The sequence below is a fragment of the Hyperolius riggenbachi genome, chromosome 6 (genome assembly GCF_040937935.1).
Source record: "Hyperolius riggenbachi isolate aHypRig1 chromosome 6, aHypRig1.pri, whole genome shotgun sequence".
Classification (NCBI taxonomy): domain Eukaryota; kingdom Metazoa; phylum Chordata; class Amphibia; order Anura; family Hyperoliidae; genus Hyperolius; species Hyperolius riggenbachi.
Window position 1 is genome coordinate 282732134 of NC_090651.1, and position 17745 is coordinate 282749878.

The 17745-nt window shown below is 41.0% G+C and overlaps 1 protein-coding gene across 3 annotated transcripts in view; it reads left to right on the forward strand.

Annotated features, from left to right (window-relative positions):
- Positions 1-12684: 12684 nt before the first annotated feature.
- The window catches only part of LAYN (layilin), a 65723-nt gene continuing 60662 nt past the window's right edge, over positions 12685-17745 (forward strand). The window contains exons 1-2 of one of the 3 annotated variants that reach the window (XM_068242846.1): positions 12685-13161; positions 15088-15187. The gene's annotated coding sequence lies outside the window, so the exon portion shown is untranslated. The remainder of the gene's footprint in view (positions 13162-15087; positions 15188-17745) is intronic. The other 2 variants (XM_068242848.1, XM_068242847.1) reach the window with 2 other exon arrangements.

Here is a 17745-nt window from a genome sequence, read left to right on the forward strand (position 1 = left end):
TCAGCTGTTAATAAGAACGGAAAGTATGGCAGTCAACAGAGAACTGATACAATTTGCTATCCGCCCATGCAGAATAGGATCTCTGCCCCCTAATCAATCAAAGGGAAGGGTTCTCAGTATAGTTTGCTGATCAGGAAAAATGCTTTTTTTCTGAGTTATGTGATTACGGGACAGTGAAATAAAAGTACAGGGCATCAATGTTGCTTGGTTGACTTCCCATTCCAGACTTATAGCTGGTCTAAGTCACTTGTGACTGACTGCCACTTCCTGTTTTCTATACCCACTTGTAGACTAACTCCATGCAGACTGCTGACTACCTCAGATTCTTGTTCATTCTAGAGACATTCGAGGAGAACTAAAACTAGTATGTACACACCTCCAAACTTTTAATACATGCAAATGACAGAGATGACTGTCCTGAACATCTGCAACTGTGAACTTCCTCTCATGACTACACCCATGCTTTACAGTGACCAAGCATGGCAGGTTGAATGATAAACTCCTTAGTTGTACACAGCAGGCCTTGTTTTTAGACTATAAACATGCATACATTCTGTAGTTTACTTTTTTCCCCTCTTTAAATAGTATTAATTGTTTATTTTCATTTGGTTTCCTATTGTCCATTTTACAAAAAGAAGCCTCTAGAGCAGGATTTCCTGTCACGTCAAGCAGCTTGGAAGAATAAACTAACCTGATAGTGGTCAGGAAACTGTGCACATCAGTCTCTCTGCACCGCACACATGGGAAAGCCCAGGCACTTATCACAATGTCAGAATGTAAATTGCCATAAGGTAAATTTCAGTACAGCATCATTTTATAAATAGAAACTATTCGTGCATGGTTTAGCCAGGTCAGCAAACAGTCATTTATTTTTTTGTGCCTTGGTTTTAACATCTCTGAGGAATAAAGGTTATGTCTCATTGTCAGTCATTCTGGTACTCACTAGTTTGAACGTAGACGTAGAACGGTGTTGAATTTTAGCAGTTGGTGACAATATGTCTTTGTAGTCCAGGAAGTGTCTGGATTCTCTTTATTTTTAACGGTATTTGGAATCGGCATAGAAAGCAAGAAATACATGTGTGGCCCAGACAGAGCAAGAATTCCACCTGTAACTCTTATTAGCTCTAACTACAAACTGCTGTTTGAAGTGCAATTAATAAATCCATTTAATATCCGGAACGCAACTAACCAGTCGTATCAACCAACCAGCACAAATCGCTGGCAGTACTCAAAGTGATGAAGGCAGACTTCTAAGGCTGTTTGTGGTCTCTGCTGTGCTGCGTTTCACTGCTCCCCAAAAGGTAAATGTACTTTCAATTGTTGTATTTAAGCATTGAATACAGAGTTCATGGTGTGTATATAGAATGCAGTATCTCTATTCCACAAGGATCAGCACACTCAAAAGATATAACGTATACTACTTCCAAGCGCTGAAGGTTCTTATATCAATCAAGCTGCGTTGTTAGTTGAGGGATCCCTAAAACCCTCACAAGTGTAGACCAGGAAAATGTATATAAATCTAACACGCGCTACAGGAATATATATTATTTCTCTCAATTTCCTTTTATTTCAGATTCCTATTTATTCAAATTCCATAAAAGGATCAATTAAATTCAATAAAAATGGTCAAACGAGGCAATAAAACCACATCATCCAAGTCCATTTACTCACACACATTCTTATTAGAAGGGCCCTTCTACCTCAACCCTGCTCATGTATATGTAGAAGGGGGGCAGAGCAATTACGCTGTAGGGGTAATGAGTCAAAAAGTGAAAAAAGTAAAAAATAGCTAAAAGAAGGGGAATAAAAAACAAATGTCCTCACAGGAGACCTATCCCAGTATGATCCCTTCAACCAGCATCTGTTTCCAAAGTTTTCGGGCATCCGCCCATCCTCAAGCCGAAAATTGTGCACTATAACGGATAGAAGGCATGTATAGGAAGCAGTCCTCCTGCCTACGGCTACCCTTGTTCACCTCTGTCCCCTTCATTCCCTCGTAATACCAATAAGAAGCTGCTTCCGGGTTGGCAGCTGTGCGCAAGCACGAATTGATGCTCTAAATCAGTATAGATTTGATTTAGATTTCTCATTTGTTCCTTCACTGCATTTTGTTGATTGATAAAAATAAATGATTAACGCTTCCATTTTTGAAATAATTCGTTGTTTTTGCCTGCCGAAAGCTATTGCACACTACTATATTTATATATTTTTTTCCTTTTTTTAATAAAGCAAATGCTTTCAATACCTTTTCTTTTAACTATACGTACAGCTAATGTGTGCAGCACTGAAAAGTTTCCGTATAACGATGACCTGCAATCAATAGCACTAATCAAAATAATTTCACTGTTGAAAATGCTTGTATTGAGCAATTAGAAGCAAAACTCGTATTCCAAGAAACAGTCACATGGGAGTCTGCAAATAAACAAACTGAAAGTGCAGCCAATACTCTATTTTCCTTCATTTTGTCCAGAATAGGGAGGGTTAGAATATTTTAGTGCCTCCCATATGAGTCACCACCAAGATTTCCCTTCACTCACTTTCCCAGTGATAGTTCTTTTCAGAAATGAAGAAAACAAAAAAGAAATACAATCTGTATACTAGAGTGAGAACAGATGATGTTAAAGTGACAAACCATAACTTTTCAGTTTTTCACAGGACAGAATGGTTTACATAAACCTATATTTGCCTCATATTACTGTGACACTTACAGCTCCTGGGCATTTACTTGCTCTCATGCCTGTTTTGCTGCTCGAGGTCTTATGAACTTGATTTCGGAAGCTGCGCACATTGGTGCTGCATCATGAGAACTTACGCATACACATAGTAGTTGGAGCATACAAAATGCATGTTAGAAGATGCCTAATTATTAAAGGACCACTAGCGAGAAAGACTGTAAAATTTAAAATACATACAGTGGGTTGCAAAAGTATTCGGCCCCTTGAAGTTTTCCACATTTTGTCACATTACTGCCACAAACTTGCATCAATTTTATTGGAATTCCACGTGAAAAACCAATACAAAGTGGTGTACATGGGAGAAGTGGATCGAAAATCATACATCATTCCAAACATTTTTTACAAATAAATAACTGCAAAGTGGGGTGTGCGTAATTATTCAGCCCCCTGAGTCAATACTTTGTAGAACCACCTTTTGCTGCAATTACAGCTGCCAGTCTTTTAGGGTATTTCTCTACCAGCTTTGCACATCTAGAGACTGAAATCCTTGCCCATTCTTCTTTGCCAAACAGCTCCAGCTCAGTCAGATTAGATGGACAGCGTTTGTGAACAGCAGTTTTCAGATCTTGCCACAGATTCTCGATTTGATTTAGATCTGGACTTTGACTGGGCCATTCTAACACATAGCTATGTTTTGTTTTAAACCATTCCATTGTTGCCCTGGCTTTATGTTTAGGGTCATTGTCCTGCTGGAAGATGAACCTCCGTCCCAGTCTCAAGTCTTTTGCAGTCTCCAAGAGGTTTTCTTCCAAGTTTTCCCTGTATTTGGCTCCATCCATTTTCCCATCAACTCTGACCAGCTTCCCTGTCCCTGCTGAAGAGATGCACCCCCAGAGCATGATGCTGCCACAACCATATTTGACAGTGGGGATGGTGTGTTCAGAGTGATGTGCAATGTTTAGTTTTCTGCCACACATAGCGTTTTGCATTTTGGCCAAAAAGTTCCATTTTGGTTTCATCTGACCAGAGCATCTTCTTCCACATGGTTGCTGTGTCCCCCACATGGCTTGTGGCAAACTGCAAACTTATGCTTTCTGTTAACAAAACTTTTCTTCTTGCCACTCTTCCATAAAGGCCAACTTTGTGCAGTGCACGACTAATAGTTGTCCTATGGACAGAGTCTTCCACCTGAGCTGTAGATCTCTGCAGCTCGTCCAAAGTCACCATGGGCCTCTTGACTGCATTTCTGATCAGCGCTCTCCTTGCTCGGCCTGTGAGTTTAGGTGGATGGCCTTGTCTTGGTAGGTGTACAGTTGTGCCATACTCCTTCTATTTCTGAATGATCATGTGAACAGTGCTCCTTTGGATGTTTAAGGCTTTGGAAATCTTTTTGTAGCCTAAGCCTGCTTTCAATTTCTCAATAACTTGATCCCTGACCTGTATTGTGTGTTCTTTGGACTTCATGGTGTTGTTGCTCCCAATATTCTCTTAGACAACCTCTGAGGCCCTCACAGAGCAGCTGTATTTGTACTGACAGATTACACACAGGCGCACTCTATTTAGTCATTAACACTCATCAGGCAATGTCTATAAGGGGGCTGAATGATTATGCACACACCACCTTGCAGTTATTTATTTGTAAAAAATGTTTGGAATCATGTATAATTTTTGTTCCACTTCTCACGTGTACACCACTTTGTATTGGTCTTTCATGTGGAATTCCAATAAAATTGATTCATGTTTGTGGCAGTAATATGACAAAATGTGGAAAACTTCAAGGGGGCCGAATACTTTTGCAACCCACTGTACATTTTAAATGTACATTTCTCCCTGAGTAAAATGCACTAATAAATACCTTTTTTCCTGTGTTGCTGTCACTTACAATAGGTAATAAAAAGCTGACAGATTTTTAACTAGTACGTCTCTTCATGAGAGATTATCAGTATTTTACCTTACAAAAGCTCTCCCTGAAAAGGATCCATACAAACATGACAACCATTTTCCCTACTCATCTGCACATTATTTTGGCAGTTGGAATGAGCAACTGCCATTTACTAAGTGTTTGTTTTTGTAAATACATAAATGAGCATCCTCATGAGAAGTTTGACTAGTCCCAAACCTGTGCAAACTTGGAATATTGTAATTAAAAGTTAAGTTGTATAATACTTGATTTGTCTACATGAGCCGTTAAACCCTCATCCTGTTTATTTAGTAATTTGTTCTAGTCCAAAACCAGACAGGTCTGTCTGTCACAAGCTACTAGTAAGTGGCAGTTACATTGAAAAAAATAACGTGAAGAGTATTTTACTCTGAAAAAAGGGAGTACGTATTGTGGAGCTGGTACATGAGTTGGGCGCCGGGTAGCGCCGTAAATAATAAAACTATTGAAATTACCTCTCACTTGAACCCTCCCCTCCTAGTGCCATAAAAGAAACCACCCACCTAATGTTTAACCCTAACCCCCCTCTACGTGCCTAAGATAACCCCCCCTCCCTCCCCCTTATGTGGCTAAAAAGAATCCCCCCCACCTAATGCCTAAAGTTACCCCCCCTCCACTTCCATAATTGCCTAAAGCAAAGCTCAGCACCCAAATGACCGGCTACAATCATTAATGCTCATGTAGTAGCCGATCAGTTGGGCACCCAACTCACCACTAGTCAATACTTAACACAGGCGTCTATGTGACGCATGCTGATCCCGGCACCCAAATGACCTGATCCCAAAAAATGTACCTTTTACATGTATGTATTTCACATTTTACAATTTTTCGTTATAGTTGTCCTTTAAGCCCCCCTCCTGGCCTTGCTCTCAGTCCTGAGCAGCTTTTCTAGTACCAGTTTGACCTCATTCCCACTAAGCCTGAATGAGACTGGGGTCTCATCTGGCTATCTAAACTGGGGAGGAGTACTACCTAATACTGGGGTCCCATCTAGCTATCTAAAATAAGGGAGTACTACCTAATACTGGGATCTCATCTGGCTATCTAAACTTGGGTGAAGGCTACCTAATACTGGGGTCTAGTCTGGATATCTAAACTGAAGAGTAGTACTACCTAATACTGGGGTCTCATCTGGCTATCTAAACTAGGGAGTACTACCTAATACTGGGATCTCATCTGGCTATCTAAACTTGGGAGAAGTACTAGCTAATACTGGGGTCTAATCTGGCTATCTAAACTGGGGAGGAGTACTACCTAATACTGGGGTCTCATCTGGCTATCTAAACTGGGTAGGAGTACTAACTAATACTACGGTCTCATCTGTTTATCTAAACTTGGGAGAAGGCTACCAAACACTGGGGTCTTGTCATCTGTCTATCTAAACTTAGGAGAAAGCTACCAAACACTGGGGGCACATCTGGCTAGCTAAACTGGGGAGGGGTATGTATGTATGTATGTATTTCACATTTTACAATTTTTCGTTATAGTTGTCCTTTAAGCCCCCCTCCTGGCCTTGCTCTCAGTCCTGAGCAGCTTTGCTAATACCAGTTTGACCTCATTCCCACTAAGCCTGAATGAGACTGGGGTCTCTTCTGGCTATCTAAACTGGGGAGGAGTACTACCTAATACTGGGGTCCCATCTAGCTATCTAAACTAAGAGAGTACTACCTAATACTGGGGTCTAATCTGGCTATCTAAACTGAAGAGGAGTACTACCTAATACTGTGGTCTCATCTGGCTATCTAAACTAGGGAGTACTACCTAATACTGGGATCTCATCTGGCTATCTAAACTTGGGAGAAGGCTACCTAATACTGGGGTCTAAGCTGGCTATCTAAACTGGGGAGGAGTACTACCTAATACTGGGGTCTCATCTGGCTATCTAAACTAGGGAGTACTACCTAATACTGGGATCTCATCTGTTTATCTAAACTTGGGAGAAGGCTACCAAACACTGGGGTCTTGTCATCTGTCTATCTAAACTTAGGAGAAAGCTACCAAACACTGGAGGCACATCTGGCTATCTAAACTGGGGAGGAGTACTACCTAATACTGGGGGCACATCTGGCTATGTAAATTGGGGAGGAGTTCATCCTAATACTGGGGGCACATCTGGCTACCTAAACTTTGGAGCATGCTACCTACCGTAATACTGGGGGCACATCTACCTGTACTTGTGTGTGTGTGTGTGGGGGGGGGGGGGTCTTGGAATCTTCACCTCTAGTGCTAGAAAGCATTGCCCTGCCCATGACTACAATATGTGGTAATAGGGATGTAATGTGGTTACAAAGGTGCTTGCTTGGCAGATTGCATTATCTAAAACATTACAGAGATTATTTTCATAATTGATCAGGGGGTGCTTTTAAAGCGCTCTTTAAATAATGCTTTAAAGTAGCAGTTACCATTTTAACTCCATTTATCCTATTACCTATACGTGTAATTTAGTGCATGTACATTTATATACAATTGTCTGCGCATTTGTGGAAAAAGACAGTAAGTAGCCTTGCCTGTAATGAGAAATGTGGGTTTCAAAATCCATCTAGTATCTGTGCACTTTCCAATAGCTATTCTCGTCCAACTCTCCTTTACTGCCTTGCATAGCCATGCAAATGTTAAGCTATTATATGAGTCAGCAGTCCCAAGTTGCTGGTCCATTTGTGTTCTCTGCAGAGAGGAAGCAAGATGCACCACAGTTGTATAGGGCAGGCCACATGAACAGGAAGCTCTTACACAATCTTCTGGCATCACCTGCAGCCAGAGTTGGTTAATGGGTGAACAGTGCAAGGTGGCTACTATAGGACCCAAGCCCCCAACTCACTAGAAGGAACCCTGCCCGTGTTACGGCCAATGGGAAATGGGTGATCTCAGGCCACCTCCAACTATCTCAGCTGTTGTACTGTGTTAATCTATATAAGGGATTGAAAGAAAGTCAAAGCTTTTCAGTAGCTTCCACCCGACCTAGATTATGGCTTCTGCATCTGTGTTAGGGCTGAAATGTGATGTCGCCGGTGGGCACGACTGCTCTTCCATAATCCAGGGAGTTTATTGAAGCTCAGGGAGCTTTATGTAAAGGACACCTGACCTGAGCAAGGCTACCTAAGGTAAACATAAATATGAAGTATGTTCATGTTGGGTCTACATAGCTCTGTACATTGTCCATTCCTCTCCTTGTTCCCCCGGCCTCCATAATCACTCACTCAAACAGAAAGAGGTAGGCTATCTGCAACGTTTCCTCCTATTGCCCCTCTTTTGCTCCTCTTAAGAAGAGGGAATGCAGTGGGGAAGAAGAGGCAATGGCAGAGTGAAAGGAGGGAACATCGCAGTCAGTAAGAAGAAAATCTGCTTCTTAAGGTGCCCATACACTCGTCAGATTGGCAGCAGATAGATAAGAAATGCATCTGATGATCTATCTCAGTGTTTCTCAACATTGTGTTGGTATGTACCCCTTTTAAAAACCTGTACTCACCAAGTACCCCCTAGCATAGTAAACATTATGAGAAGTACCCTTTGACAAATATATATTTAATCGTAGTACATGATAATTGGTTCTAAACCTTTTCCAAGCATTTGCTATTGTTTTTTTGATGAGCTAAAACACTAATTTGGTATTGTTTTAAATAAGATTTATCATTTTCTAAAACTCTAAATTTGTTATTCTTGGTTAAGTATATCAAGCCCGAGTACCCCCTGGAACCATCAGAAGTACCCCTTAAGGAACGCGTACCACACGTTGAGAACCTAGGATCTATCTGATGCGTTTTTAGAACATTTTTTACCAGGATAGAATTCCAATAGATTTTAGTTTGAAATCTATTGAAATTCGATCTGATGGCATTTTTTTTGCCATCAGATTTCCATTAAGGCCAATGCAAACTGATAAGCAATCTCATCAGATCGACCTAAATTTTCCACCCTGCCAGTTCGATGGAAATCCATCTAAATCGATCGACATCGGCCATCGATCGGTCGATTGGCCAACCGATTTGCAAACGATCAATCGATCGATCGGTCGGCCAGAAAATCGGCTGAGTGTATGGGCCCCTTTACTGTCTGAAAATGTGATTTTAGCCAAAAGTCAATTTTTGTAAGGAGTGATTACAGAGGCTGGGGGTGGGGGGGGCAGGAGAGGTATAGACAATGCACAAAGGTACTGCATGTGGCTCCAGCATGAACATACCTCTGTGCTTACATTAGGTAGCCTTACCCTGGATCAGGTATCCTTTAAAGTATTACTGCAGCTGGGAAATCAAGGCTACCTTCTTCAGTCCTATGCTCCTTTTAATTTTTGTTTTTAACATGGTTTAGATCTTTAAAAACTTCTGATAACTCTATTGCTAGGTCCCCCTTTGATGATCCAAGCCTACCCATTTTGCCAGTCCTCTCATGGAACTTGCCCTGCCTGTGTATATTCCTCTGCTGCAGCCACTGCAATGTTGCTGACATTTGAGCCTCGTTTGCACAGACTTTTTCAGGCAATTATTGTGTAGCTGGTAACACTCATTAGGCAGAAATTGAGAAATCGAGTCTAAATCCATACGTTTTAATGAGCTATGTAGCTGGCAAGCACTTTACCCATTGCCGGCAATGTAGCATTGGCCTGAATCAGTCTGTGAATTTCTTGTATGCCATCATGCATTTTTTTTTCTACAGTTGCAGATTTACACATTTTGTTATAAACAAAACGATGCCTTTCCTAAAAATAGTACAAAGTTTCTTCTTGTAGTGGCATTTAAGTAATTTGGCCAAGAAAGTCTTTCATTGGTAAATTTGGATATCCCTTCTGATGATGCTTTCTTAGCCAAATCAGTCTAGTAGAATTACACTGGTCATTGTGGAGGCAGCATTTGAACAGGCTTTTACTTGTATGTGGGTCAGTTTGCCAAGGACTCCAATGTGCATTTTGGTACCATTTACTGATGTGGTATTGGGTCTCAATAAAGTGTGTATAGTCTACACTTGAAAGAAATTTTGAATCAGGATGATACCATTTATTGTCTAACTTAGAAGAAACGGAGTCACGTGTGTGGTTCATTTCCTTTCAACGTAATTTTATTAAGATATAAAATCAGCATGAAGGAAAAACATTCAAATGAGCATATATATCAGGTATTATTACAGTTCTGAGAACAAATTGTCTTTGACCAGATATTTAAAATATAAGATGACAGTCGTATTTTCCTTTCTTTACTATAATAACAGATACAATTGCATAATAGTAACAAGTATAAGTAACAAGTATAAGAAACAGCGAGTTGTGTGGTTCATTTCCTAAGGCCCGGTTCACATTAGTGTTAAAAAGCATACCGTAAGCAAAATGGAATGGATACTGTACAAACGAAACGGATGCGAACAGATCCAATAATAACTTATGGAACCGCTCACGTGTCTGTACGTACGGATCCGTTGCATAAGTTCCGCTGAAAGGAACGCAGTTGTGCTGCACCACCTATTTTTCCGGACCGCTGAGCCCAGCGGATCGGAAACGGAAGATGAAGCCCTGCATTGGGGGCAAAGGAAGAACGGAAGGTTTCTTCACACTAGTAAAGAAAAGGACCATTCAGAGGGCTAATCCACTGGGGTTGGGGGTCAGAGGGGACGTGGGGACACTCCAATAGAGGTGGGGGTCTGGGGGGATGTGATGACGCTCCACTGGGGGTGGAGGTTTAGGGGGGATTGCGTATTTGAGCGAGCTGGCAGGTGAGGGAGAGAAGGTTTCTTACCAGGCTTCCGTCTTCTTCCTTCATTGTTCCACGTCGTGTCATGTGACTACCAAACTTCCTCCTTCCAGGTTGAAGGAGGAAGTGTGGTAGTCATGTGACGCGGCGTGAGACGCAAGGAGGAAGACAGAAGCCTCGTTAACCCTCCCTCACCCGCCCACTCAAGTGCATGGATTGAAGTGAAAACGGATCCAATCGACTGATGATAAGATCTGTTTGCATGGATCCTTTAGCCAGTGTGAACGAAGCCTTACGGATCCGGTGAAGCAGAAACCGGATCCGCATTACCGGATCCGTTTGGCTTTAAAATCCAATGTGAACCAGGCCTCATTGGTAAGGAAATTAACCACATGTGATTAATTTTCTTCTAAGTTAGCTAATACTGTAAATGATATCTCCGATTCAAAACTTTATTCTTTTACTGATGGCTAACACGGTACAATACTCCACTGCCACTACTAGTCTACACTTGAAGTTTTTTTTTTTTTCAGAAAGAAGTTTTCAAATAAGTTTTTCTTTCATATTTTTACATCAATTTGATTCCTAAAGGCAGTATTATCACTTGGGATCTCAAGCAAGGTGAATTAAAGGTATCTAGAACTTCAGAGTTAAAAAGTGATCAGAAAGATGCATGGTTTTTCATTAGATATTTTCAGTAGATCTTCTTAGATCTGGGTTTATGATCTATTTGGTCAGCCTTTCTCCTATTTGGTGTTTTTGGGTGATTGTAACAGGTCTCCATTGAGATACATTATGTGTGTTTTACATGCGTTTTAGAAAATTATGCAGCAAGTTGTGCGTTTTCAAAAATGCGGCCATCAGGCTCCTTTTACACCTGATCCGCTGCGTTTGGCATGCGTATGCGTTAGTACGCGTTGGTATGCATTAGTGCACGTTAGTATGCGTTTTTGTTACAATCCCCACACACTGACATCTGCAAAAAAGCGTACAGTACTCTCTTTTGCGGATGCCAGCGTGTGGGGATTGTATCAAATAGGTTTTTGTTACATTTCAGGGAAAAACGCGCACTAACACGTACTAACGCAAACGCATGCCAAACGCAGAGGATTAAGTGTAAAAGGACCCTTAGACTTTCAATAGCGGCAAAAATGCTAGCATTTTCTGCAATGCTAGTGTTTCTTCCTAGTGTGTTCCTAGCCATAAGAACTTACTTCTGCAGCAGCTTATATTGGGACTAGTGCGAATTGCAGTATACGTGATACAGATTATTGTCTATTTTGTTATAATAGTGATAATAAATATTAAACAAAAGGAAACAGTTTGGGGTTTTTTTACTATTTTTTTTTTATAGTTTTTGACCATTGTGGTTAACAGAATTGTTGATCTATAAGCTTGTTGGGCTTACCTTCCAACTTTTGGATTTAAGAAAAAGGGACACTTTAAGAAACTTCTCTGGCACACCTCTTACCACACCCCCAACAAGGCCCTAGTCACGCATATCACAAAGAATTCATACGCAGGGCAGCACGGTGGCGTAGTGGTTAGCTCTCTCGCCTTGCAGCGCTGGGTCCCTGGTTCGAATCCCAGCCAGGGCACTATCTGCAAAGAGTTTGTATGTTCTCTCCGTGTCTGCGTGGGTTTCCTCCGGGCACTCCGGTTTCCTTCCACATTCCAAAAACATACAGATAAGTTAATTGGCTCCCCCTAAAATTGGCCCTAGACTACAGTACTTACACTACATAATATAGACATATGGCAATGGTAGGGATTAGATTGTGAGCTCCTTTGAGGGACAGTTAGTGACAAGATATATATATACAATGTACAGCGCTGCGTAATATGTCGGCACTATAAAAATACTAAATAATAATAATAATACGCAAAAGATATAGTTTTATCATTCAAACTACATTGGTTCTTTATATCATCACTAGTTTTATTTCATAATAACATTTAAAAGTAAGAAGTATATAAATTTAAAGAATTGGAATAAAGTTTAGAGTCAAAAACATTTTTCAGGAGAAAAATACATATATTTACATAGATCTGTACATCAGTCCTGGAAGAGGGACAAACGAGTAACAAAGAGGGACAAAGGGATTTGGAAGCCAAAGAGGTACTGTCCCTCTGAAAAAGGGACCGTTGGGAGCTATGTTGTTGGGTCATCCATGTAGTGAACATGTGGTCAGATTAAACATAATAATAACAGGGAAGTGTGGAGGTGGGGGGATGATGTAATATGTGCACATGGGGAACTGTATGTGCACAACATGCATCCAGAATAATTCCCATTTAGTGTCCAATATAAACTTGCTGTCTATTGATGTAGGCCCAGCTTTTCGTTAACCCCTTTTTTTTGTAGGCCCCAGATTTCATGGAGAAACCCGACTGTGGGGGAAGGGGATGTCAATTTCACAGTATTTAGCAAAATTGCATACTAAAGCCCTGCAGCAGTTTTTATCTATAGAATGTGGACACAACTGAGGCTGGTGATGATGTTCCACTCGAAAACTGGGACTGGCAATAAGAAATCTACTTGAATTCACTGCATGAATAGCTTCTTTTACACATTCCATTCCACATACACAGCAGTACCAGCAACGTTTCTGGCTGCAGCGTACAGCCTGCTCTGCGAGCAACAGGGGAAGGAGGAAATAGCATTTGGCATTGACATACAGTCTGCACGAGATAGAAAGAGAACAGACAGAACAACATTCATCATTATCCAGCAACAACTCCTGGCTGCCTCAGACATCAGCAGATCCGATGATGAATCTGAGAAATGGGACTTAATTATTGGGGACTGCGGGACTACTGTGGACCCCTAGACTCCCTCTGAAGCCTCATCTCTATGGATTTTTTCTGCTGAGTAAGTTTTGGCACTCCACTGAAACTTATACACCCTTCCCCTGCACACTGAAAGGCTTTTCTGCTGACACTGCCTGGAGTAGAGAGAAAAACGTCCATTTTTTGTAAATGCTAACAAGGTTTTAGGAATCAATATCTGTCTTCCTATAGGAGCAGCAGTGAGCTGAGATTTATCCATTTTCCCTCCTAGAATGCTGTAATTTAATGACTGCTGGGTTATCTTGTTAGGGGGTTGAGATAATTTTTATATCAGTGAACTGTCAGTGATTTTACAGTTACGCGCAAACAGTTCATTTGTGCGCAATCTTTTGCTATTGTCAGCTGTTTTAGCTCTTCATCCATTATGTAAACGTAGATGCTTGTGTTTGCAATTATCCAGCTCTTTTACAAAATAATAGATTTTTTTTCTCCCTGCCTAGAATGAATTAATCAGAAAATGAGTGATTTGTCTAGAATTGTTTTTATTTGAATTTTGATTGAAACTTAAATAAAACTAATTGTAAGCTTACATTGCATGTCTTTGAAATCTGAAGTAAGGATTGTATTTAAATTTTCATCATTCTGAATCAACAATTAGTAACTCTAAAAAAGAGACTTGGTTATTCATTTTCAATGTATTAACTAATGCAGTTATTGACAGCAGGCTATGACACTCCGGCCCTTATTCAATTCACCTTTTCTCCAAAATTTTCTATTAGGTGATATTTTTACTTATTAATAAAATGCCCTTTACATAGGAAGTTTAGTGAAAAGAGGAAAAAATAAATATATTGCAAAGTGAGAAGTTAAAAACTAGAAGAGAGATCAAGAGATGATTGATATTCACCATGCAATTTGTTCATATTGTTTGATCCGCATTCAGTCTGCATGTAATCATCTTTACTACTGGCAAACGAGAAAACAACTAGACCGCACAGCACCAACTGCCATCATCTATAACCACACCCCCTAATAAGGGGACAGGCTAAAAGGTTGTTTTCTTTACAGATGTCCATATGCACAGAGGAATATACTGGTTGCTTGGCAGTTGGAAACAGATGTTATTTCTCAAAATGCAATGAGGCTTCCCCAGTGTGATGTCAAGACCTAAGAACTGACATAACACTGTGGGAGGGGTCTCACCACAATATTAGCAATACAGACCCCCTGATGATCTATTTGAGAAAAGGTAAATATTTCTTGTGGGAAAGGGGAGTATCAGCTACTAATTGGAATTAAGTTCATTCCTTGTTTACAGACCTCTTTAACCATTTTCGCCTTTTGGACATGACTTTCACGTCCAAAAGGCTGCTGTGTGCACCTGCGCTCTCCCGTGCTGCCTTCCCGGTAGCCCGGAGATCAATGAATGGGAACATTGTTTACATTCATCGATCTAAGTCCCCGGCCTTCTTTTCAGAGGCCGTGGTCTTTCTGAAAATAAAAAATCACGCTCACTCACAGGATAGAAAAACAAAAGTCTCACTGTATATATGTAAATAGTAAAACTACATGCACATACATTTTTATTACACATAGACACAAGAAATTACCTTTAAAATTAACTGTTTACCTCCCACACCCAAAAAATACCCAAATCCAAAATTTTTACTAAAAAAAAAAAAATTAAAATAAGAAAAAAACACATAAATAGTTACCTAAGGGTCTGAACTTTTTTTAATATGCATGTGAAGAGGGTATACAACTAATATTTTTTTAAATTATAAGCTTGTAAATAGTGATGGAGGCAAAACTAAAAAAATGCACCTTTATTTCCAAATAAATTATTGGCACCATACATTGTGATAGGGACATAATTTAAATGGTGTGATAAACGGGACAAATGGGCATATAAAATATGTAGGGTTAAATTGTGGTAGCATGTATTATTCTACAATGGATGAAAACTGAGAAATAATGAATTTTTTCCATTTTTTTCTTAATATTCCAGTTAAAATGCATTTAGAAAAAAATAATTCTTAGCAAAATGTACTACCCAAAGAAAGCCTAATTGGTGACGGGAAAAACAAGATATAGATCAATTCATTGTGGTAAGTAGTGATAAAGTTATTGACAAATGAATGGGATGTGAAAATTGCTCGGCTGCTTAAGGTGAAAAACTATTGAAGGCTGAAGTGGTAAAGCCAACAGCAAGCAAGAAAATAAATTTTGGCAGAACTTTTCATGTACTTGTTTGCAAAGTGCTGAAAAGTTATTTTAAACAGAAGATGAAAAGTTATCTCCTAGGAGAAAACTTGGGAGAAAAAAAGTGAATTGAATAGGGCCTTGTATATTTAATTGAAAAAGTGAATTGAATAAGAGCCTCCCATTTGACAGTTTCTCTAAGGAATACTGTGGAATGGATGCAGGGGCGTAGGAATAGGCCCTGCAGCCCCTGCGCCCGCGGGGGGGCCCGGCCCCCCCCCTGGGGCCCGCTCGGGGCAGTTTTGTGGGTGCTGGAGGGGTGGCAGCATGAGGGGAAAGCCTTGCCCACAGTCGGCGGGGAGAGGGGTAGTTCCTCCCTCTCCCTCACCTCGGGGCTCTCCCCTCCAGCTCGTAAGTATCTGTGAGGCTGTGGTGGGCAGCGAGCGGCAGGCAGATACATACCTGCTTCCGTGCGTTCCATTGGAGACTTCTCCCTCTAGCGGCTGACGTCACTTCCGGAAGTGACGTCAGCCGCTAGAGGGAGAAGTCTCCGATGGAACGCACGGAAGCAGGTATGTATCTGCCCGCCGCTCGCTGCCCACCACAGCCCCACAGACACTTACGAGCTGGAGGGGAGCGCAGAGGGGAGAGCCCCGAGGTGAGGGAGAGGGGGGAACTACCCCTCTCCCCGCCGACTGTGGGCAAGGCTTTCCCCTCATGCTGCCACCCCTCCAGCACCCACAAAACGGCCGCGAGCGGGCCCCGGGGAGGGGGGGGGGGCCCGCTCAGAAAATCTGCAGGGGGGCCCGGTGGGGCCTAGTTACGCCCCTGAATGGATGTGTTGTGTATACCCACAAAAAGCATGTAAGCAAGCTGTAAAAATGTGCGCCACTCCTTGCATTGTATGGTACTGAATTGTAGAGATTTGTTTTCTCAATGAAAGTGGGATTTCACTTTAAACTGAGTTCTTTACTAGTACAAGCTCTAGGGCTATTAATATTATTCTTCATCACCCTGAGCACTACTGATGAAGAACCCAGATGCTGGCAGTAAAGTTTGCAGTTCTCTATCTTGCATGCTTGTTTCTCACCTTAATTTTCACATTGGTGAAGCCCCAAAGCTTGTACATTTGAAAACAAGTTTAGAAGGAGAAACTTACAGATTTTCTGTCTTAACTGATTTTACTAAAGTGAACCCGAGGTGAAAATAAACTGATAAGATAAACAAATCCCATGGTTTTATTTTATATTTAAATATTTACAAATAGAGATGAGCGTAATGACGTAATTACGATTTCGCGAAATTTCGCGTAATTAGTGTAATTACGATTATGGCCGTAAGTACATAATCGTAATGAAGAAGGATTTCGCGAAATTTCACGTAAGCGTAATTTTCGCGTAATTTTCGCATTACAATGGGTATTTGTTCATGCCGTAATTTCGCATTAAACGCTACCGTAATTTCGCGTTAAACCGTAATAATATAAAAAAGCCGCCGACTTTAAGGGTTAATAGCAAAGCCCCCTTAAATGCTAATAGCCTCAAATTTGGAGAATATATTAAGGAGATCAGAAGGAATAAGAGGAAAAAAAAATTTTCAAAAAGACCTTATAGTTTTTGAGAAAATCGATGTTAAAGTTTCAAAGTAAAAATGTATACATTTAAAAACCCGCCGACTTTAACGGTTAATAGCAAAGCCTGCTTAAAGTTTAGGAACACCAAATTCCTAGGGTATATTAAGGGGATCAGTGGGAATAAGAGGAAAACATTTTTTTCAAAAAGACCTTATAGTTTTTGAGAAAATCGATTTCTAAGTTTCAAGGGCAAAAATGTCTTTTAAATGCGGAAAATGTCCGTTTTTTTTGCACAGGTAACAATAGTGTATTATTTTCATAGATTCCCCCAAGTGGGAAGAGTTTTACTTACTTCGTTCTGAGTGTGGGAAATATAAAAAAAAACGACGTGGGGTCCCCCCTCCCAGACCTCTTTAACCCCTTGTCCCCCATGCAGGCTGGGATAGCCAGAATGCGGAGCACCGGCCGCGTGGGGCTCCGCACCCTGACTATACCAGCCCGCATGGTCCATGGATTGGGGGGTCTCGGAAGGGGAGGGGCAGCCAAGCTTTCCCCTCCCCCTCCGAGCCCTTGTCCAATCCAAGGACAAGGGGCTCTTCTCCACCTCCGATGGGCGGTGGAGGTGAAGGCCGCGATTTCCTGGGGGGGGGGGGGTTCATGGTGGAATCTGGGAGTCCCCTTTAAAAAGGGGTCCCCCAGATGCCCACCCCCCTCCCAGGAGAAATGAGTATAGAGGTACTTGTACCCCTTACCCATTTCCTTTAAGAGTTAAAAGTAAATAAACACACAAACACTTAGAAAAAGTATTTTAATTGAACAAAAAACATAACCACGAAAAAAGTCCTTTAATATTCTTAATTAACCATTAATACTTACCTGTCCCTTTAAATA